Source organism: Ctenocephalides felis, unplaced genomic scaffold (genome assembly GCF_003426905.1).
Source record: "Ctenocephalides felis isolate EL2017-DRISC unplaced genomic scaffold, ASM342690v1 CF-g0.4_SCAFFOLD_01604, whole genome shotgun sequence".
Lineage (NCBI taxonomy): Eukaryota > Metazoa > Arthropoda > Insecta > Siphonaptera > Pulicidae > Ctenocephalides > Ctenocephalides felis.
This window is the reverse complement of record NW_020537758.1, coordinates 42,514,917-42,539,674: the sequence shown is the minus strand read 5'-3', so window position 1 is coordinate 42,539,674 and position 24,758 is coordinate 42,514,917. Positions and strand designations below refer to the sequence as shown.

Sequence of the window (24,758 nt, the reverse complement as noted above, 5' to 3'; positions counted from 1 at the left end):
ATATAAAATTAAGAAACAAATTTCTTCTCTGAGATTCAACACAATTATCAAGCTGAGCGAAAAATCATTCAAAATGTTCGCTAAATGTACTTAAATATGACAATCTTAATAACTTAAAAAAAAATGATAAAAAATATTGAAAATAATATATAGAATTGAGAAACAAATTTGTTCTCTGAGATTTAACACAATTATCAAGCTGAACAAAAAATCATTCAAAATGTTGGCTAAATTGTTTATATTATGCATTTGCAGTAGTTAGAAGAAAAGTATGCTCTTTTCCAAAATATTGGTGTTATAACAGCCAAATCCAAATTGTCCCTTAAAACAATCATTTACTCTCTGAAAAATACCATTTTACTTTTGTTAGACATTAAGTTTATTAAAAGTTCCTACTTTTTCGAAGAAACGGATTTTTGACAAAATGATTTACGGTCAATATCTATGGTGTGTCATTAATAAGCCGCTATCCTATATGGAATATTACTGTATTTCCGAAACGATGCATTAAAATAAGAATAGTCTCATATTAAAAGTTTAATTCCTGTATTTTCTAGGCCAATATAAGATTAATTCGTATATTTATTTTCTTGGGAATATGATTTTTGCGGTTGAATCGTCGGCTATTTATTTGTGGTCAAAAGGGCGACTTTACTCATAGATTATTATTAGTCGGGACGCGTGGCTTCTAATTATATCCTAATGTGGATTTAATACAGGTCATTTTGTCGGATTATGGCGCTACAGTAATTTTTGGAATATTTCTGACTTTATATTTCATTCATCTATTTACTTTTTGTTTAAACCACATATTTCATTCAGGGTGTGCGATCGACCTAAATGGATAGCCGTTTTTTGGCTTTTTATACAAAAATTTTGATTGTCGAGTCTGCGTTGTAAAATAACGGTTGATCATTATTCTACTATTTGAAATAGCAAAAAAAACTAACGATAAAACACTTTTTGATAAAGTAGATTGATATTTAAACACTTTCGATAAATATAGTATGAATACATCATATTCTATATTGTCTAGGAAAATAGTATCTAAATTTCCATTTATGGAAGAAACCTTTATTCTACTGAAAAAACGTTGAAATACTACTAGAATCCAAATAACCTAACGAAAATTGTGAAACCACACTTGCACTAACTTTGTCATCAAAAGTTACCAACTTTTTTTAATCTGAGAATTTAGAAATATCCATAATCAATTACATTCACAGTATGTGACCAATGACCAAGCTGTCATCAAATTGGATTTTTGAATAATTATGGTATTATTATATCAGAAACTAAAGTAAATTTCATATGCAAGAATTCCCATGCCGTCAGGTATAAATGATATTAAAAACTGTAACTAAATGGGATGATTGATGATGAATATTTTTTACTGAAACTGTCGCCAAGATGCATGATGAATTGTTCTTTACTGTTTTACATATAAAGTAGGTTTTAAGTATATTTAAGTTGATATCTTTTGTTTTTGATGATGAAATATGTAGGTTTTATAGATGATTTTGATTATATAAACAATTTTAACATATTAGAATACAAAGTGATATTGCCTAAGGATCAAATCACCATGATCTTCTCTCCTGGATATTTAATTAAATTACGTCATATATAATTTTAGAGAGTATACTAGGATAAATTATGAGACAGATGCATATGGACACTTCTAATAATATCTGTTTAAATAAAACAATGAACGGTTTTTGGTTTTCCATTAGTGTTCCAGGTTGTCTTCTAAACTGCCATATTTTACAAATAACAAATTAATTACCAATTACTGTCTTCATAAAAGACAGATTGTAATTCAAAAAAATCAATAAAAAAATATTAAAATAATATAATCTACATACACTTCTATATTGGCAAGCTTAACTAATCATATTATATTCTATCATTTATCAATTTAATTTGAAATTTCTAGAAACTGCCTTACTGTTTTTAAGTTTTCTTGACATCCTTGAAAAGCAAAAGTGTAAATGATTCGTCTTGTATAATTTTGGCCCAATGAAAAATGTTTTACATAAAAACTGCAGCTGCCGGGCTCCGGGCATTTCCGGAGCAAATGAAAACAACAACTGCACGTATTGATATAATTTATATCGCAAATATATTGAACTTTTATTACGCAATGATAAAAAATAAAATTTCGGCATCTTTAGCCATACTATGATCTTAGATCGGATTGAGAGAAGCGACTATTCACCCTAGAACTCTGAATACTAGCCTTAAAAAAACTTGACCGATATTATGTTTTTATTCATTACTGTATTTGGGCTTAAGTTATTTTATTAAATACATACATTATCTCCTGTTGTTTATTCTACAAAACGGATATACTAAGATAACCTATTATTTATATAACAACTCAAGGCGAAAAATTAGCGATGCAAACTATACGGTGTTATCTACCCTACATTTAAATTAAACTTGCCTATGATTATATATAACACACATTGTATATTTATAAATATATAAAGATTATATATTTATATAAACATTTATATTTTTTTCCAACATTCAACAATGATACGAAATAATCGAATTGTATATTTGTATAATAGATCTCTTTGAATAATTTATTTCTTATAATTTTTAATTTTGGAGCGTGGAGGTAATCACAAGTTAGATATAGCAATTCAGATTCAAGATCAAAAAAATATTCAAATTGGCCTGAAACTGCATTACATTTAATCATCTTTATATTACTTTATACTTTTACTATTTTTAAACTTTTTACTTATACTATTTCTTCTTTCCTCTGTGAAGAAACTGTGAAGAAAAATTTCTCTAGAAAACAAGTTTCCTTTTTCAAGTTGATAATAATTTAATAATTTTGTTACAATTGAAAATTACAAAATCAACCAAATGCAATAATGAAAATTTGGTGGCACTATTGTCTGGGTCTGGCTTCTACCGAAATTTTTTTAATATACCTACTGTTCGACGTATTGTGTTTTATTATTTTGGCCATGAAGGTGACAATTTTATGGCATTGAGCTTTTAGACTGGATGATTGTAATAATTCTATGCTGTGCTTTTTATTCGATATACTGTTGTCTTTTTTTACAAATCAAACAAGTACAAAGATGGTTTTTCAGCTCTCGAGGAAATAAATTATATTGAATTGAAGGTAAATACCATATTTCTACATGCTACAAAAAATCATCTTTGTAATTAATCTTATTTTTTTCAATATTTCACGTAAAATGACTATTTTGTTTAGCCAAAAAAGTATTTATTAATAATTAAAATGCAATTATTGCGATAAATACTCGATTACAAAATCAAAACAAAACTCTTGAAACAATGGAAGGTCGTGAAATCGAAGGATCAGTAAACGCTTATTTTTTTACAATCGATAATTCGGTGGTCCTTTGAAATACTTTCTTGGAAGTCGGCATAAAAAAGTATCACATTAGAAAACAAGAACATTATTATGTAAAAAATATATTTTTCATTAAGGAAGCGAGACTTCTAGAGCAGGTGAAATACACCTGCTCACGTGTGCCGTTAATAACATTGCTTGATATTTATACGCGTGTTTCCTCAGATAATCTTGAGATATATACGTATATACACATGTATATAAAAATTCATATATATCTTTATTATTGTATTGTTTTAGATTTTTTTTATGTTTAGTTGCACAGTTCTAATTTTATTTTGCCAATCATCCCATCACATTTCGTCATTTTGCTTATTTTAATTTTATTCTTTAAATTTTTGACCCAAATTGATGGCACAATCACGTATAAATTATTTTAAATGAAATTTTTTGCATATCTTCACGTTTTGAAGGTTTCTGAACATTTTGGCATACCTTAGAAAAAATGGATGTATGTGTGTGTGTGTGTATGTGTATGTTTAGGTACAATTTTTCGTTCACGATTTCGGACCCATTAATCAACAGATTTGAATGATTCAAATAACATTCGATTTCTACTGGTGAGAAGAAGAGCTGATTAATTTTTGGTGAATACAGGTCTAGCAGTTTCAAAGCTACGGGGCAAAAAGTGCCAAAAATGGTAATTCAGTTTTTGAGAGAACGAAGTACGCGATTTGAATGATTTAAAAAATAAATAAAATATAATTTATTTTTTATTTTTTTTCTGTATTTTCATCAATTCTTCATTTTGTCAATACAAGTAAAATGTTTCTTGAATCATTCAAACCGGGCGTTCCGTTACCTCAAAAACTGAGTCACCATTCTTGGCACATTTTGCACAGTGCCTTTAAACCTTCCATTGCCAAAACCAATCAGCACGTCTACCCTTCAATAGGAATCGAATGTTCTTTGAATCATTCAAATCAATTGACGTGCGCCCGAAATCGTGGAAATTTTTATCTAAACATACATACATAAATCAATTTTTTTAAGATATGCTAAAATGTTCAGAAACCTTTGAAACGTAAAGATATGCAAAAATTTCATTTGCGATTTTTTTGCGATTACTATAACATTAGGGAATGTACTATAATGTTAGGGTTAGAATAGAAAGTAAACAAAGCTGGAAAAAGTGATATCAAAGCCCTTTTTTAAATTTATTACTCGACTTTCCCTAACTATCCTTTGATCATTAAACTCTAACTAATCTTTATAATTTCATCTTAAGCTATTGATGAAATTTAGACCTATTTTAATAAATCAAAAAACTAATGAATAATAATTCATACTATACTTACTATGTAATTTTGTTAATTTTTAGTAAATATCATAATAATTTTTGAACTAACTTAGTTAGTTCTTAAAATTATATAATTTCTTTGGTGAGAACTCACAATATGAAACATTACATTTTACCCTGACTTTTATATCTAGAACAATTATACAACGCTGTAAAAAATTTTAATGTTTACCAATGTTAGTAGTTAATTGTACAATTTAAAAAACACAAATCCCAGATTGTATTTCATGATATGTTGTACATATTGTAAATCAAGTGATATTTTTATTGCTTGGGAGCCACGTATAGTAATTATAAAACTATAAAACGTGTTTAAACATTGTTAACGTCGCAGTTAATGTGTAAATCCACCAAATTTATTCTATTATTTTGTAAAGGATTCTGATTAGATGTCACGATGAGATGGATCGAAAATGATGGAGCTATCAAAAGACATTTTACGGTCGTTTATAAAAGTTTTAACTTCAATTTATACATTCGTTTTAATTAGAAGGAGAAGTTAATTCATATTATTTAAAGAAAAAATTATACGTTTCTATGAGAATTAATTATTTTTATTAAATCAGAACAAATAATTCAAAAATTAAACGAAGAATTCTCTCTTATAAGGATAATTTTCAAAATGATGGATGAGCTTTAATCAACGACGAGCCTTTTATTAATGACCACTGACACCCTTAACCCTTGTTCCATGAACAATAATTTAAATACTTATATTCTAATATATATAGGAATAGAAAACGAAAAGGTATGCCACGTAAGGGCGTAAAAATATACATTTTTTTCAAAACAAAATTATGTTTGTTCAGCGGCCTTTTAATAAAAGAATAAAAGCCACCCTCGATGCATATCTTAGAACAGGTAAAATTTTGTTTTGGTGGAATAGGCGGATAGTTGATGGCTGAAATTAAGTAATTCAGTACTTAGATTATGAATTTTTATTTTCACAAATGTCTTAAAATTATGGGCTGAAAAGCTTTATATACCTAACTCAGTTTAAAATTCTCAAATCGGATAAATATTAGTCAAAATAAACTGTTCTATACGCTTGATGAATTTTTAATGTACGTATAAGTTAACATTTTGAAATGCAACATTTTTTTAAATATATACATGATTGATATATTTTATTTGTATATTTTTATATACATTATATGTATATTATTTTATATAATTGAAATTATGCATTGATTTTGTGTCCCAAAATCCATTATAAGTTATAGTAATCGCAAAAAATCGAAAATGAAAATTTTTGCATATCTGTACATTTTGAAGGGTTCTGAACATTTTGGCATACCTCAGAAAAAATGGATGTATATGTGTGTGTGTGTGCGTGTGTGTGTAGTATGTATGTATGTTTGGATACAATTTTTCGTGCACGATTTCGGACGCACGAATCAACCGATTCGAATAATTTAAAAAACATTCGATTCTTATTGATGACACTGATTAAACTGATTAGTTTTTGGTGAAGACAGGTCCTGCCGTTTCAAAGATACGGGGCAAAAAGTGCCAAGAACGGTTTATTCAGTTTTTGAGAAAACGGTTTGTCCGATTTTTTTATGGCAATATTAGTTCTATCTAATGACTACAACAACCAGAAATTGTTTGGATATTGTTAAATGTAAGTTGAATTTAAAATGAGAGATTTTTGGCAACTACAAATTATAATTAGTGAAGTACTATATCATATTTTGTAACCCCCTTAAAGTACTATCGTTCCATACCAACTTTATGTAATTGGTAATAGTTTAAAATTTAATATTTAATATAAAATAATTCAGGTCAAAAAAAGTATAGACGATGTGATTATTTTCGAGTTCAACCAGCTAAAGCGTGTTGGATTAATTAATCAAAACCTGGAAGATTTCTTATAATTACAGGATTTAGAAAATTGTCTATAAAGCTATATAGTTACAATGAAATCATTTGCAAGAAAATAGTACATATTAAAAACCATTTAAAATTATACACATTATCTACAAACTCAAAACAATATAATTAAATATATGTAAATTTAATTGCTATTATTATAATTAAAATAATCACAGAAGTTTAATAATATATGTATAATATATAAATAAAAATATAATTAATAATCCCATTTGCTATATTGTTAATATGGCTGATCTTAACTAAGCAGCACTAATATAACCTGCAAATAAAATCATAACAAGGTCTAGAAAAATCTAGACCTGCCTATGCCAGAAACTAATCAGCATGTCTCCGTATAAACACGAATCGAATGACCCGTGTTCCCAAAATCGTCCATTTTTTCTAATTGAAGTTCAGAAATGTTCAGAAAATATTAAAACGCAAAGAAATCGCAAAAAAAAATTAATATTTTAACCCTACAGGAAGTTAATAATTTATATATTTATAAATAAATATATGAATAATTAAATAAATAAAATTATCAAAATTTAATTAAATAAATTTACGGACCAGTAACAAAAGTTTATCAACTTACTGGTAATTGCTAAAAACCATTACAATTCAGTCAACAATATTTAGCCAATTTGAAAATTTCACAGTGATTATTTATAGTGATTAAAGAGATTATTTCATCATTAAATTTTTTTTATTTATTATTTTGTTTGATGTATTAAATACTCTACGTTCGAGGTGATTGAAATTACAAACAAAATTTAAAATATAAATAATAAATTGTAAGAAATATTAAAAATGCACATGTAACTGAAAATATGAAAAGTTTACCCATGACTCATGAAATATTTTAATTAGTATTAAAATAATGTTGAACAAAAACTGATATATTATATATATTGAGACAGGTCACGTTGTAAATTCGTATAAGATTCTAGATAGAATAATTTTTAACTTAGCCTGAACGAAAGCAACTAAAACGACACACATGTATGATTGAGAATACCACAATTTGCACCGGTGAATGAGTAAAATCTTTAATATAAATATATAATTGAATAATGCATTTTATAAAACTATTAAATGGTTATTTTATTTATTAACCATTAGGAAAAAGCCATATTTTTATATTTATGTTGACTGTATCAGAAATGAAATTATGATGGTTATCTAGGGATTTTTTTATATAATATTAAGAAATAGTGATATGAAAAATGTTTATTCATTTTCTGATATATAAATTGAGTACTAATATTATTACTATAGAGTAATTTTCAAACTTCGAAGGTGTTCAAATTACTTCAGTTTCTTTTGGATATAAGACTTTCAGTTTAGGTACATGTCCAAAAACTTCACACGGTTTGGTATTTGTTTATTATTTTCTTTGACTTGAGAATTCATTAATTTATATTCAAGCGATAGGTAATTTCATGTTTATTCAATTTATTTATTTATTTTATTTATTAATTTATTTCTATATTATTTTATTTTTTATATATAATATAGAAATTATGTCCACATCCTGGCTGAACTATTCGCTTCAAATAGAGAAATTCTAAATAATGATTATATAACTAACTATTCTAAATGATTAGATTAATTATTTATTTAGACCGACAGAGGTTAAATGCCAAGATTAATGCAAATATAATTTTATTATCGCATATTTTCACGCTATAATAAAATATAGTGAAGCGGATGTGAAAATTACATATACGGTTTCTAAGACCTTCGAAGATATCTGCATTCGAATTGAAGTCAATATGATTGAAATTAAAATTTTGCTTTTAGGAAAACTTAATAAGCAAATATACATGGTATATACAAACCAATTTACTATTTATTCTTTTGTTACGGTCCAAATGGTCTCTTGAAAGTTTAACTTTTGTCTGCCTGCCTGCCACCACACTAATGTATTTATGGCTGATTGAATTTAATTATATTAAAAAAAATAAAAAATATTAAACTTTTTGGAATGTAATAATATTAACATTTCTGAATTTGCTAAGGAATAACATTTTTTATTGAACTTTTTTTTAAATTTATTTTGTTAAAAATATATACATCATATCAAAAAGAACAAAACTCAAAATTAAACCACTTTTTATTATAAATTTTTAATTAGTATAGAATTATATCTCTTATATAAAATTCTTCTGTAATGATGCATGTAAATATACTCCTCCTAAACGATCATTCGGATTTTGATAAATCTTTCTGAAGTTTGTTAAGGGAATTTTTTAGAATGTTAAAATATGAATTCGAGATTATAAAAATGATTTGAGATAATAAAGATTATTATATATATATTGGCAACATTATTGGAGCATTTATTTTGGATGAAAAATCCAAGGTGATATTGCACTTTTACCGCGGATACTATATGTTATTTTTTTCTGAATTTGTTATAACGTTTAAAAGACTTCAATTTCCAATATAGTGTTGGAATTGAGACTCATCAATTTATTTAAAGCAGTTTTACATTTAACATTGCTCATATTGATGTATATGCATTTTGGTGTAAAGAGTGATTTAAAAAACAATAATTATTATTTTTAGGTCAACGGTAAATATTAGTATAGGATATTAAAAAATGGGTACAGGACGACGTCTGCCGGGTGATCTAGTATATATATATATATATATATATATATATATATATATATATATATATAAATTGATACAACATATTTTCTCACAGATATATCAATATCTATTAAGAGTATGTGACATAATTTCTGAATACTGTTTGTACAACTCATAAGTCGAAATTAATCCAAGCATATATTCACGTGTAATTAGTTCCACTCATAAAACGTATCACTGACACTGAACTATGCTAAAATTATAATTTTATTAATGCTAAAAATTTCTAATTGACTTTCATTATTAACCTGAATACTTGTAATAATTGTAAATTGTATATTTTGAAAATTGATATAAATATTTTGGTATAAATAAATAAATAAAATATTAATATTGCATATATGATTATTATATGATATGACATAAATTCCTCATGAATATTACGTATGTGATAAATGAGATGTATCAATATTATAATTGCAATAGTTGAATATCAATTTTAATTGTTCAAATCCTGATTTTGTTTAAAAATTTTATATGACTCGCTTGTTTATAGTTTTAGCTACTAGTCACTTATATAAGAAATCAGCAACAAACTTTGAGTTACAATTATAAATAATTACTAAACTCAAATTTTGCTCTGAAGATTATATTATCATCATGCGACCACCATTATAAAAGTATCAAAATTAATTTTCCGTCATTGACATTTTTATCCTGGATATGTAATTTAAATATATTATATATAATATTTTATATTTAGCTTGGTCACGATATTGAACTATAGACAGTAATATGATTTAGTGACGAAATTATTTTGATATTGTTGAGAAACCAATATTAGAGACCGTTTTATATTGATAAATGACAAAATGAGTTGTGCACGATATTGAAAGCGTTTTAATTTTTATAATAATGATCTCATATTTTATCAGAAATGTATGTTTTTCTTTTTTTCATTTAGTTTGAACGATATTACAATTTTTTTGGCTGTTTATAAATCACTCTTCGTTTCATAATTGTCTACATATCTCTAATTGTAGTGAAAGAAGCAGTTGTAAGACGCATGTTATTTTTTAAATTTGACCATTTTGCCAAAATACAAAGCTTTATAAAATAGATATATCTCATGAAATAAAATAAATACCTTGATATTCAGAATAAGTTATAGAGAAACAAAAGAAGTGTGCATGAAAGCCCTTTTTTCTCTAAAAAGTTTGCATCATTTCGAAAAATCGTAGAAACGTAGGTATTTGTTTTTTTAAATTAATGGTAAAGAGCTATTTTTTTATTCTTAATTATTAATTTTTATTCTTTATTAATAATTTGAAATAATCTCATTGATTATAAAACCATTATAAAAGCTTCTCATAGGATTGAGTAATTAACTTAATTTTAATGATGATTTTGTTTCTATTAAAAACTATTTTAATTCTAGTTCTGAACTAATTTTGCAACATAAAAAAATTCAATTTTAATCATTTTTTTTTGAATTAACAAATATATGAATAAATCGGAGCACTACACTGGAATGATAGACAGAATGAACTCTTAAGTGCGTTACACAATATAAACCAGCTTTTATTTTTATTAAACAGGTATTTGCACTAAACGAGTTTATCATAAATTATAGAAAAGCTTAAGTACAAAATAAACAATATTTTTAAAACATTTATTTTGTATTTGCAAAAGTTGGACAGATTATAGTAGATTACAAAGATTTATTTCCGCGTTATATAGGTATTACTTAAATTAAAATAAAGAAATTGATAAAAAAAATGTTGAAAGGTATATATATATATATATATATATATATATATATATAACTTTTATATTATATGGATATAAAATATTAGTGAAATGGCGAAATTCATGTGGATAACTTAAGAACGTTTTTGCTCGGAAAAATTGGAATAGTGTCTTGTAATTTGAAAAATTTGGTTTGTCAGAAACATATTTTCCCGAAATATATTTTTATCGTATAAAGTTGTGAAATGTTACATTTTTCACTTGCTTCGTTTAGAAAATTATTCAGTACTGATCAGCAGAGTGATCTTAACAATATTGAAAATATTTTTTATGAATGGTGCTTAACAATTATACGCACCATGTATAAGAATTTTTAAACATTATTTTTCTATTCATTTTAAAATTAGGTAATTTTACCGGAGATACTCCTAGACACCAAAGACAAGGTTTTCAAAAACCTTTTTCTTGATGATGATGAACTAGTTCTCAAATCCTAAATAATTTTATAGTTTGATATAGGTTTTCGTCACGTATAATTGATTTTTTTAAGTTTTCGAAATATATCAAAAGTATTTAAGAATATCTTTACAATATTAAAAAAAGTTTGAAATCTAAATGACAAAATTTGCATTTTCTATCAAAAAAACAACCAGTACTATCAAAAACCAGTACTTGACATCATGCTAAAATTTACAATCATCCTAATACAACAATGAAGACTACACAAGTAATTGCTCATTGGCTAGCAATTACTACAATTTATTTTTTTTATTTATAATTTATTTTTATTTATTTATTTATTTATTATTATTTTTTCTTTTTCTTTATTTATTTTTGTAATTATTATTTATGTGTAATTTAGCCCTATAAGTTAGAGTTCTATCAATATCTCTGATTGTTGTATAATATTGAAGGAATAAAAAAAAATTAACAGCAATCAGAACTTTTCGGCCTATGAGATGTTGGGCTGCAACTTACTTACTTCGTATTATTAGATGGTAACCCAATGGTTAATCTATCCACATTTGATGATTTGATTATTAGAATTCATCTAATAGGGCTGACTTCTCATTGGTGCAGCAATGTTGGCCAAAGGCTATTTTCACTTGGTAACATATTAGGGTATCGAACCCGAAACCTCTAAATCAAGTCCCATCGCTCTTAAACGTTTACCTACGGGAAAACCCGTCTTAACCGTATACCTACGGGATATTTAGTTAAACTGATTTTTCGATCTTTAGTTTTAGCTATGTTCTCATTTTACAGGCTGTTGGGTCCAAAGTCCAAACTATCCACCTACAACAAGCTTCTTGTATACAAAGTCGTCTTAAAACCAATCTGGACTGACGGCCTTTCTCTCTGGGGTAGCGCCAGTCGATCTAATATAAACATCTTACAGCGAGCTCAGAACTAGATCCTCAAAAAAATACTGGTATGTACCTAATTGGCTTGTTCATCAGGATTGCAACATACAAACAATAGTAGAAGAAATTAGTAGATTAGTAGTAGACAAGTCAAGATTGGAGAACCATCCAAATGAACTAGCAAAACACCTACTCTCTGCGAACACTGTCAGGAGACTAAAAAGATTAGATCGACTTAGTATAGTTATATATTTTGTATAGTGCTTGTAATTCACATGTGTATATTTATTATTTGCTTGAAATTATTGTCACATATCTATATTTATTATACTAACTTGAAATACTACCAGTGAGTAGTATTTTAAAATCTTATTTAATAACTAATCACAACAATTACTGAATGCCTTTTCAGGCAGAAAATAAATAAAAGTTGTGTTTTCATGATTTTCCAAAGAAGCTCGAAACTGTATATATTCTTAAGATACAAAACATACTTTACTAGATATTTTATAACATTTTCTGAAACTTCATGCTTAGAAACTCGATGGTTGGTTGAAAGAATAAACTTATTACCCATGGGGGGTCTCCCAACTTCCAACGCCTAAAATGCATTTTTATTTTTATCCCGTGCATTCCACATGTCAGTTCCCTGATATCAATCGGAACAATATCGGTGGAAAATTCGACCTCGATATCAAAACATTTTCAGCGAGGGAGTCGTTTCTTATAAAGGCTTTGCCTGATCACTAATCTCGATCAGTGCATTTGTGCAACTCGTACTGACGATAAGTTCTAAGACTCCGATAAGACATTAGCATAAGAGTTACCACATAACGGACGCACATCGGTGAGTAGAAAATCAGAAAATCTTATCCAATGATATCTGTAATTAATAGAAGTAATTGATTATTTATTTAGATTGCCTACTAGATAATCTATTTATATATGGGCAATTAACAAGTGATTATAAAAATTAATCTTCTACGCTTAATTGCTCTAACAGGCTCGGTACTAGGGAATGCAATACCCTATTATTTATTCGGCAGTATTTATACCGGTATTACCCTTAAAAATTTCGGTGTTTTTGGTATTTTTATATAGGCGCTAATTGATACATATTACACTCGAGTTTAAATTTATCGGAACAAATTTATCTTTAAATTCCATAATCGCATAAACAGTTATATATAAGTGGTTCTATAGTATAAACAATTGCCAAAATATTATCTCAACTCGTCATTAAACTGAATATTAATTGTTTTCCAAACAATATGATTTACAATAAATAGAATCAAACTGATGATAATGATTACCGGTTTAAAAAAATAAAATACCGGAATTAGATTTTTTCGGTACTGATTGCTATATTATAATATAAGACAAATAGCAAATTGGTGGCATTTGGCGTTCTTCTTTGATAAATGTTAACCATTAAAACAAGAGCATTTTAAAATTTCATTTTTATATGATAAACGGGCGTACTTATCATCAGCAAATATTATATTTAGAAAATGAACAATTAAAGTATTTCGAAATAGAGTTAAATTTATTTTTTGTGTTATAATCGTATCTTTAGCAAATATCATCAAAGAGATTTGATCTTTCTTCTAATATTTGTCTACAAATTAATTCTAAAAACTGGTGGGACGCATGGCATCGTTTCTTAAGGCAAAATGCTGGAACTTCCCGTAGCAAAATTTTTTTTTTAAATATTAACATTTTTGAAACTCTACTACTCTGAAAAAATTAGATTTTTGAGAAACTATACATTTTTGATAAATATTTACTTTTTTTTGAAAAAAAAACTTTTCGAAGAAAAATTTATTTTGAAATATTTTGAAAATTCTGAACTTTTTTCAAAGCAATCGTACTGCTTTTACTGCATAGAGACGAAATATCGAAGCGCGTAAGCTAACGAATTTTATCCGTCCAACGGAGAAACATTAGTACGGAACCCATAAAAATGTAAACAAAATTTATACTTATTATTAAAATCTCTATAAAATATCTAATAATTTGATGTGCATATGACTAATGATCATTTTTGACCGCCATATGGCATTTTTTTTACTTTTTTTACTCGATCTCCGAAACTGCTAAACCTGCCTTTATGAAAGTTTGATCAGTTCTTCATCTTGTTAATACAAGTAAAATGTTTTTTGAATTTTTAAAATCGGATGCTCCGTTCTCTTAAAAACCGTGTTACCGTTTTTGGCACTTTTTGCCCCGTATCTTTGGAACGGCTAGACTTGCCCCCGCCAAAAACTAATTAGCACGTTTCCTTATTAGTACGAATCGAATGTTTTTGAATTATTTAAATCGGTTAATCGGTGTTCCCGAAATCGTTGACGAAAATTTGTATCCGCACACACACATACATCCATTTTTTCTAATATTCAAAATATTCAGAAACCTTTGAAACGTAAAGATATATAAAAAATTCCATTTTCCATTTTTTGCAATTTACTATAACTTGCCCTACGGGAAGTTAATAATAAATTATAATTTGCTTAAAATAAATCACTATTTTACACATAGATTTATTAACAATAAACAAGCTTTATTGTTATGATTATGAAGTTTTTGCAATAAGCTTCACATCGAAAATATCAAAAATATTTGTTTTCTAGGTGATATCTCTATACTACTTATTATAAATTTGATTGACTTATATAACAGTTTAAAATATAGGTTATTTTTCAAATCATTTTTTATTTTGGTACATGTTGCACCAAAATAGTCCACATTATTGTACATTGTAATTGTGTAGCTATTTCAATTTTGAATTGACAATTTAGTTATAAATATTTTTATTATATCTTATATTTAATTTAATCGTATTACCTAATAAGAAGTGAATTAAACACAATTTTATACAAAATTAAAAAAAAAACTATTGCAAAAAGATTGAGCTTCTTGGTATAGTTTAAAACTGTAAACGAAAATAGAAAACTATTAGTATATAACTAAAGCAAATTTTTCAAAAGTTTTATAATCAAATGTATGATAAATATTAGATTATTATTTATGTTTTAAAGTTTCCATTTTTTGCAATGTGACTGTTCATGTCAAAATTCTATGTGTAAAAATTATATACATTTTGTGTTACATTTTTTGGTATATTTTTTGTGTAAAAATAAATAATTTATAGAGATAAAATAACATAAATCGAAGGATCAGTATTTAAAATGTTGTGTACCTATATTAAAACATCTATTTGATATCGCTAGAATCCACATCTTTTAAATATTTTCCATACTATTTAGTTAATATGAATAAAGTATTTGATAAACTCAAATAATTTACATTTTTAAAATCATTTTCTAATCATTATACAAAATTGAAAATATCCTCGATAATATTTGCAACAAAAGAAATACTTGTGCTAATCGATTAATGAAAGTGTGGTAGCAATCTTAATAAAATATCAATAAGAGATCAGTAAATATAAAATATATTGAGATATCGTAATACATTTCAATTTGCATCAATTTGAATCGACATCTGAATGTATTTATATCATATCTATGTAGGAAATAAATTCGTTTTTCTTCATTTTACCTTACGTTTAAATATATGATCGTGATAAAATCCAATGGTTTTAAAAGAGATTAAGTTGATGTAATCTGAATGATGTAGACTTTCTTCAGATAATTTTACTTTAAACTGTTAATTGTATAATTATTGAAAGTTGACACTATGATTCATAGAACTTTTACTAAGGATATGCTCATTAGAAATGCAATGATAAATTTTATATAAGCTATAATAATTAAACTTTGTATCAAACGGAAATATTTTGCCAGTTATTGAACTATAGTATACGATACAGAATTTTATTATTTTTTCTTCAAATTCTTCAGATCGTAAAATTGTTCAATAAAATTAATTACCAAGAACGGTCGATTTTATTGTTTTATCTAGTAAAATCGTAGCGTATAATCGTTTTTATAACTTTACTGTTTTCGGAAAGAGAAATTTAATTTGTTCTAATCACGGAATTATATTTTTTAAATTTTTATTCCTAAATTTTTCATATTTCATCCCTAAAAGTATCTTCGTATATAGTAAACATTCTTTATTACTTCATTCTGGTCAATTGCATTATTTTGATTTTGAAAGATTTATCATTTATCACCCACGGATAGTTTTTTTAATATAAATAAAAAAATTAAAAAAATATTTAATTATTTAACAAATTAATAAATACATGAAGTTCGAAATTTTTAATAATCTCAAAATCGTTAATTTGATTGCATTTGAATTTAATTTGCATTAATAATCTTTAAGAAAAGATACTTCAGTTTTAACACAAACTGTTTTTCCCCAACAGTTTTTTTACTATTTTGCAAAAATATATACTGTAATTTTATATTACATTTTGTGAATATATTTTGCACGTTTTTATTATCTTGCATGGTTTTTATGATTTATCACTGTTTAATTTATGCGTTTATAAAATTTCACATCAATAACCTTCTAATTATTTTATATGAATTATTTAATTTCTCATAAATGCAATTACACAATATCCAATAAAATTTATATTTTTTACGCTATATATAAAGAAATACTTTCAATTAGAGCCGCCCATATATCCATAATTTTTGACTAAGAATGCACAGTGTGTTGATTTAAATGGTAAACATATTTTTATTCTTATTATTAATATAGTTGTTTTTGTCAATACTTTATAAATGTGATTTTTTTTAAATATTGTTGGTGGTCTGAAAATGGTGAATGAAGTGATGGTTTTCATTAAGCAAATTTAGTTAACATAAAATTAACAAATATAATAATTTGAATTAACATAAAATTAACAAGTATAACAGAGTTATAATTTGTAGTTAGAACTAGAAGTCAAAAATTGTACTAAGCTACAATAATGTATCACAGTGATTTATGAAACAATACGAATTTGTCTTAAATTATATTAAAAAGCATTTTATTTAAATAATTTGAACTATATGGGACATTAACAAAAATATGATTTTGGTAAAATTTATTAGTTTAAAAAATAATTTTTTAAAACTAAGAAAAAAATGTTGTCATAGCTTCAATCAAAATATTTAGTACTCTATGTATTATTATAGATTTTGATGAAATTATTAATATTTATTATAATTTCAGTAAAGCTGGAACATAAAGAAAACCTAAAACATAAATTATGAAGTGATATTATGGAATGGCATATTTTAATAAAACCTATGCCCAATAATAGTTTTTGCTCTCAATTTAAACCTAGAACTAAATATTTTTTCATAATATTTTTTACATCAGTGCACGATGTCTATAATCAAAGAATGCTGCCTTTTGGCCATTTTCTTGGGGGCTTTAAAATTTGGCCAATCTGCACGAGTACTACGAGAAAGATTTAATTGGCGTGTGTTAGACTTTGCTTATCCAACAATTGAAGAAAGGCTGACTGCCATCAGCAATGGCCAATTTATACCTGAAAATGGTTTACCAGTAGGAATCGAAACGTGGGGGGACAGGATGTTTGTCACTGTGCCCAGATGGCGTGAAGGTAATTTGATAAATTATTTGATTATTATTGAACATTTGTAATTTAGAATAATCACATTTATATGTATATATACTAGATGACCCGACAGACGTTGTCCTGTGCCCACGTCTGCAATTCTGAAACTCCAACAATTTTTAATACCCCAACCTATACTTTGCAATATCCTATTTTGCCTGCCTTTGTGATTCATTTATAATCTTAACATAACATATACATTTTGGAAATTGCTGTCTTTTAAACAGTATAACAAATTTCCGAAAGAATTATATTATTATAGTATCCGCATTAAAAGTACAATATTACCTTCGATTTTTTCACTCAAAATAATTGCTTCAATAATGTTGCCTAAAATTTTTACAATCTCGCACCATATTTCAGTTAGATTTTAGTAATTACAATACCTTAATTACTTTTTTCTCACTAGTAACTTATGATACATTATTACTTAAGTTCATATTTTAAGCAAATTAATTTGTCAAATTCTGTTCATATGTACACTATTCAATCTACGATCAACTAACTACAAATTCCATATCCAATGTCAAACAAATGAATTTTTCCATGATACTTTTGACAATGATATGTTGTTTTTTGCATTTTTCCATTTTACAATATTACTATAGTTCTATAATCATTTAAATCCTTAAAATTTTCCTTAACAAACTTCAAAAGATTTAACAAAATTCGAATAACCGTGTAGGAGGCGTTTTGATTCATACATCTGTACAGATATATAAGTATGTATATATATATATATATATATGTGTGTGTGTGCGTGTGTATGTGAGTGTTTCATAAAATATTATATATTAGTGAAATGTAAATCGTGTACATTTTTCTGTATCATTTTACTCATGTTGAACGCAAATCAAAAGTAGTTTCCTAATTACTTAATCACTTTACGTTCCAGCAATTATTTTAGTGATTATATTAGATATTTAAACTCTTATAATGAATATTGAAAACTACGGTATATACATGCAAATTAATATTTGCTGTACCATGATGAAATCGATATCAACTAATGATAAATTTATTGTAATTTGAATTACTAAATACTAAGACGTATTATTAATAGTTAGTATTATTCTGAATTTGCAGATGTATATTATTATTGCTATTAAATATTAATATAAAATTTGCACCTTATTTATTATTTAGATCTTGAATAAATTAAAATAAATTCAATTTAAAAAATATACATAACAGTATATAGGAAAAAATAATTACTTATTTTTATTTACTGCTACACTTTTTATGTTTGAAATATTGAACTGAAATATAAATATTTATATTTATTACTATATCCTTATATATATATATATATATATATATATATATATATATATACATATATATATATATATATATATATATATATAGGGCCGGTCGATTTTTAGGTCTCTTAGGCATATGATTTTCGGATACTAGAAATCAAAATAAGATACTTTGCTGAGGAAACCATACCTCTAAAATTAATTCTAATGTCCCGTGCATTGACCCAAAGATATGGGTTAAATTTTTAAAAACCACTCAGGGGGGGTTTCATGGGGTAAACCACGGGCATGGGTAAATCGGCCTTGCAAAGTGGACCTGATTGGGGCACTCTAAATGGGTCAAAAAAGATTTTTTTAAATTATTTTAGGGTCAATACACGGGACATCCGAATTCATTTTAAAGATATTGTTTCTTTAGCAAATCTTATTTCGATCCCTCGTATACCAAAATCATATGTGCCTAAGCAATTTTTTTACCCATACAAATCGACTCCTCTGATATATATAAAAGGTGTCCCAGATCTTGACGTCAAAAAAAAATATTTTACATCGCTTGGAAAATATGAGCTTTTAAGTGCAACCTAAAGCTTTGATACAATTATGGCATTCAGTCTTTGGAACCTTAATCGTGAATAACATTTCTAGGACCACAGTAAAAAAACACAATTGCCCAAGTTTTCAAGAATTAAGAGTTTTTGTTTAACTATTTAAACTAAGAATTTAAAATTTTTAAAATCGGTCGACTCTGAGAGGCCTTCCTTTGAGAAAAATGTACTGAAGTGTGATGCAAGTTTCAAATTTGGCGCATCTAATCAGGATTGTAAAATGGTAAAATACTTGATAATTTTAATATTAAGAAATTTCAAAATCTAAAAATGACACGATAACGACTGACGTATTAAAAATAAAACTGAATACTTAATAAATAGTTATAAACAACATTAATAAATTATAAATCACTCGCAATGATTTCAAGTATGCAGATATTTATATATCACTAAGACGATGAAATACTTTCAACATTTTCTACGTCGATTAACTAATATCTCAAATGGTTGACATTGGAAAATCGGCAGCCGTGTTACTTTTTCTAGCATGTTCGAGACACATTTTACTTAATTATTACATAAATGTCCTGATAGATAAATTACCGTTTCTCGTAAACTGTTCAATTATGCTGAATATCGTTAAACGTGGTTGACTGGGTACACATTCACTGACATTGCAATATAATAAATTATTTATTTTGCAACTTGTTTTTAATATACCAATAATTGCAATAATCTAGTATGTTTTACGCCTACCTATAAGATTTTTTGCTGGAAAATTACTAAATTTGCAGGTCTAATTTATGGTAAATTATTGGTAAATTTATGTCAGATAATATTTAGCTCTTTTGGTTGATTATTGAAATACCAAAAAACTGATCGGTTGCGCAAAAATTTGATAATTTTATGATACATGATTAGGACTGACTATCTTCAAGACAGAGTTCAAAATATCCTCAATCTCAATAAAATTTAGATCTTTTTTTTGCATAGTTTTATTGTCAATCAAAATAATATACATTTTTAAGACAATGTGCTGTAATGTTAATGCATTTAAGAGATTATCTTTATGAGATAACTCTTTTTTTTTGACATTTTATTTAAGATTGTAAGTCCATTTTTTCCTCAAAATTTGTGTGGGATATTCTTCGTTTAATTCTTTTAAATACATGTTTGGGTGACCTGGTAGTTTTTCGTGGTATTTTTTGCTCCTTTCTTTTATCATTTCATTAATAGTTTTTATTTTTAGGTCTTTATGTAGGGCATGCATCTTAAAATTTTCGATTGCGCTACTTGTATTTTTTTTATATTTGAATTGCTTGCGCACGCCCATAGCTCAATGCCGTATGTCCAAATTGGGATAATTATTGTTTTATATAAAAGGAGTTTGTTTTCATAGCTTTGTATTTTACGCTCTCATATTTTGGTATTTCTATGTTGTTTATTTTTACGCTTGGGCAGTCCAGGGTTCTTGTTGTGAAGGTTATATGGCTAGATTTTCTTTTATTTATTTTAATCTTCCACTTATTGAGCCTCTTTTCAAATTCGGAGACATATTGTTGAACAATTGCCGTTGCGACGAATGCACTTGTATGAGTTTCCATGACAACTGTAAAAATTTAGATCTAATCGCTAGAAATGATTATCCCATCCTGGTCGTAATAAAATTTTGTCAAACTATTAAATTTTATCGTATCTATGAAGTTTCCTCCGTCCTCCGTTTGTTGATATTTTACTTCACGATTAATGAGCATCACGTAAACCAGTTGATAAAGTGTTAAGGCTTTTAGGACTTAAATGTACTTATATTTTAATTAATTTCCAATAGTTTATTTTCTATCATTGACCTAGTAGCATATATTTTGTGAACTGATTTAATTTCATAGGTATACCTGCAACTTTAAACAGCATTTCCCTGCATTCCAATGACAAGTCGCCTCCATTAGAACCATACCCAGATTGGCCATCTAATAAACAAGGAGACTGCTTGAGGGGCATCACTACGGCTTACAGGATTAAAGTCGATGAATGTAATAGACTATGGGTCCTAGATACTGGTACTGTCGGAATCGGTATGTAAATTATAGTCATATGTTACTTGTTCAAAATTAGTCTGATTAGAAGAATTATCTTAAGAGATCAACTTTTTTTCTAAGAATTTAGCAATATTCAAATACATCAATTATTTTAAAAAACTATTTGTTTTGAACATAGGAAATACCACTGTGAATGTGTGCCCTTACGCCCTGAATGTCTTCGACTTAAGAACAAATAGACGCATAAGACGTACTCCATTTAGACCCGAGGTAAGATCTTGATCATTTTTCAACAAAATTGTATGTACTCCCTAATATAGTATATATTTTTTACTTAAGGATACCAATCCAGACACATTTATCGCCAACATAGCAATTGACATGGGTTCATCTTGCGATGATACTTTCGCTTACATGAGCGACGAGTTAGGATACGGTTTGATAGTTTACTCTTGGGAAAAAGATAAAACTTGGAGATTTGAGCACAGTTTCTTCATGCCCGATCCTCTTAAAGGAGATTTTAATGTGGCTGGTTTGAATTTCCAATGGGGAGAAGAAGGAATATTTGGTATAACTTGTCACCAATAATGAGCGATGGATTTAGAACATTGTTCTTCAGTCCTTTGGCCAGTGAGAGGGAGTTTGCTGTGTCTACAAAAATTTTGAGGGATGAAAAGAGGGTAGAAGATAGTTATCATGATTCCAGGTAAACTTATATATATTCAAGTACATAATAGTATTAGGAAATTTCTAATACAGTCAATAGTTGAAGTTTATTACAAATGCTGCTAAGTTCAAAATATACGAACCAAAATAGTTTGATATTGGTAGCTAGGGTTATACCAAAACGATATTTTAGAAAACCGGTTTTCGAATTTTAATTTTACTAAAAAACCGGTTTTAACCGGGTTTTCGAATTTTATATAGAAAATAAATTTTTGCTCGAATATTCAGTAAGTTATCCGAAAATTTAGTGTAATTTAGGGCAGTATTTGACTGAATTTTTGTATTGTTCAATTTTATAGATAGTGAACAATTTTTTTTTAATTTCCATTAGTAGAACTAAATAAAAATAGTTTATCTTGATTAAATAACTTTGAAAATGATTATTCGGTATTCAGCATCATTTCGCATAAGGATGAAAATATTTTATGAAAGTGAAGGAAAGTTTTCGAATAAATAAAAATTATACATTTTTAAATAAAAAAATTCATTAAATTAAAGAAAACAAAAACATATAGATACATGTTGATACATGTGTGATACATACGTTTTAAATACTCTCATACTTGCGACCAAATGATTTTTAATTGTTTTTAAAGGCTGATATAATAATTCTTTTTTTGTTCTTTAACTTGTGACTTCTAAGGTTTAAAACTCTTTTTTTTAAGTTTGAGTAAGGAAAATTACTTCTTCAAGAAGAAGTCACATGATTAAATTAATGTATACACGGTATAACACTAATTATAAAAATCTAACATTATAAAAACTTTCGGGTGATGCAGACTAAGATATCATGCTATGAACCAATATGATTTCAAGTATCGAAACGCTTTCATCTATCTTTTATATTTGGCTATATTTGTCATTTTCCATTTATACAGCGTAAACGACTTTTTCACTAAAAACCCGGTTTTCGAATTCGATAATTTTCGCCAAAAAAACGGTTTTTAAAACCGGTTTTTGAAAACCGACAAACCCTAATTGGTACTAATCAGATAATATACAAGATTTTAATTTTTGGCAGGTTTTGGAGGGAACGTGAAACTTTAGGTCATGTTACAGCCAAGGTTATGGATGACAGCGGCCTCATGCTTTACAACCTCATAGATCGTAATGGAATTGGATGCTGGCATTATCTCTCCATACCAAAAGCAAAATCATGCCCTTGTCGACAAAGACGATGTCGGATTAGTCTTTCCTAGTGATATAAAAATCGATAAAAGGAGGAATTGCTTGGGTTTTATCAGATAGGATGCCAGTTTTCCTCTTATCCGAATTGGATTACCATGATATTAATTTCAGGTCTTTGGCTCCAGTACAAGAATTAGTAAAAGGAACGGTTTGCGAAATCGATAATACCAGAAATAATATTATTTATGAACCTATTTTCTATAAACCGATATATAATCCGCAGACGGTCTATAAACCAGTTATAAATCAGGGATCAACTCCTGCTGCATACTGGTGGCATAATACTTTGTTTTACAAATAGGGTACACATTTGTACTTTATTTACGTGTTGAAAATACTCTGATTTGTTACAAGTATTTATTCGTTAATTAGTACTTATATTTCCACTTGTGAAAATGAGTCTTATTTAAAGTTATTAAAGTTCACTTCGTGATATAATAAATAAAAGTTAATCTGTTCATAAAACTTTTGTGAATAATTTCTGAAATTACTCTTTTTTAAAATTTCTAGATGCAATAAAACTACAATTGTCTAAATTGAACAAACGTCTTCTTTAATACATAGATATATGTAGACTACAGTTTAAAAGGCATTATGTTAGCGTTTTATTAGAAGCCTACAAACCTGTTTAAATTTGCTGTTTATTATTTCATCACTTATATTTATGTATACGAATTGAAAAGTATCTATACTAAAAATCTAAACTTATCTTATTAATGTTATTTTCAATCTAAAAGAATTTATGACAAAGACGAATATATGGGATCATATGTTTACTAATAACACAATGGCATTTAATTACTCTAAATATATATTTATTGTTTAATTATATAGATATAATTATTACTCACCTATGTACGGCCATTCATTTTAAATAAAATATATATTTAATCAAAAAAATTGATTTGTATTTAGTCATAACTGAAATCATTTATGGATGGATAACGAGATGAACTATGGTATGGCAAATTATTTTCTTAAATTGATATAATATATAATTTTTTTTAAATTTTATATCGTATTTACTTTTTTGTATATATAAAATGAAATAAATTATACGATAAGTGAACTTATGAAATATGTTATTGCTGACCCAGCTATGTCGATATTCATTTTTCTTTTCAAATGTCGTCGACCTAAAAATAGTAATATATATTTGTCTTCAGGCCG

General features: G+C 26.8%; 1 pseudogene; it reads left to right on the top strand.

The window, feature by feature from the left end:
- The first annotated feature begins 17,572 nt into the window (after positions 1–17,572).
- Positions 17,573–23,889, top strand: LOC113373801 (annotated as a pseudogene).
- Positions 23,890–24,758: the final 869 nt, after the last annotated feature.